General features: G+C 44.3%; 1 protein-coding gene across 1 annotated transcript in view; it reads left to right on the forward strand.

The window, feature by feature from the left end:
• LOC105309864 (HLA class I histocompatibility antigen, B-54 alpha chain-like) overlaps positions 1–1,256 on the forward strand; it is a 6,567-nt gene that overhangs the window by 1,389 nt on the left and 3,922 nt on the right. The gene's annotated exons all lie outside the window — the stretch shown is intronic.

Below are 1,256 nucleotides of genomic sequence, written 5' to 3' on the forward strand. Positions count from 1 at the left end.
GATGCATTTTATTACCATTCACAGCACTCTATTTACTTGTACTTTGATTTCCAACCATGACCCAATCAAACACAAGAGGAAGAACAGGTCCCCAATAACAACCCCCATTATTCACTTCCACTCAGTTATCCAATCAGACACTAATGTGGGTGCTGCTGGGAAGGGATTTTGCAGATTTAACTAAGTTCTCCATCAGTTGACTTTAAGATTGGGAGGAGGGGGATGTCCTGGGTGGGGCTGTCCTGATCAGGTGAGTGCTGATTGGGGTTCTTCCTGAGCAGAGATTCTAAGTATGAGAGAGATTCAATGTGAGGCATTTCTCCATTGGGGGCTTTGAAAATGCAGGGCCACGTGGCAAAGACTGCTGGCCACTAGGAATAGGAGCAGCTATCCCCTGGAACCTCCTCGCTGTCAGTTGTCAAGGAAATGGGACCTCAGATGCACAACTGGAAGAAACTGAATTTCGCCAACCGTCTCTACATAAGCTTCGAGGAGGACCCTGAGCTCAGGCTGAGAACACGGCTTTGTGACACTCTGAGCAGAGCACTCATCCACACCATGCCTGGATTTCTGACTAAGGAACTGTGAGCCAATAATTGGAAGTTGTTTTGAGCCACTGAATTGTGGTAATATCTTCTGCAAGAATAGAAAACTAATACACAGGCTCAGCTGTGCAATGAATAAGCATACAGGATTTTATTTCACCAGGATGAATTTATGCACACTAGTTACCAGTAATAAAATCTTTCTGAACTTTTTGTATTTTTATTCAATGATTTTTGTGTGATGTAATTAAATTTTAATGCAATCATCACTTACTGACAATTAACTTATTGCCTACTATCTGTCAGGAATGGCTTTATATGCCTGGGAGGCAACTTTGACCTAAGTAGCCTAAAGCCCCTGTGCTCACATGCCTTATATTCTAGAGACTTCCCACAGAGAAACAAAGCCATTGGAGGGTTTTGGTGAAGAAATGGCAGGTACATCCTGAGTCACATTAGCAGGATCTCTGATCCTCGTGGGGAGAATAGGTTTTGGGTGGCAGGTGGGGAAGGGGTACCACTAGTGCCACAATCAGCAGTGAGAGGGTGGTGGAGACTAAGAGGGGAAGAGGGCCTGGGGATGAAGGAGACAGAGGGAAGGGCTGGAGAAGTGGCAGGTGAGAAAGTGCAGCAGAAGTAAAGAATTCTACAGCAGTGGAACTCTGAGATTTAAATATGTGTTTTTAAAGATCTTTAATAAACGATCTAGAG

This window comes from Pteropus vampyrus, unplaced genomic scaffold (genome assembly GCF_000151845.1).
Source record: "Pteropus vampyrus isolate Shadow unplaced genomic scaffold, Pvam_2.0 Scaffold902, whole genome shotgun sequence".
In the NCBI taxonomy this organism is placed as follows: domain Eukaryota; kingdom Metazoa; phylum Chordata; class Mammalia; order Chiroptera; family Pteropodidae; genus Pteropus; species Pteropus vampyrus.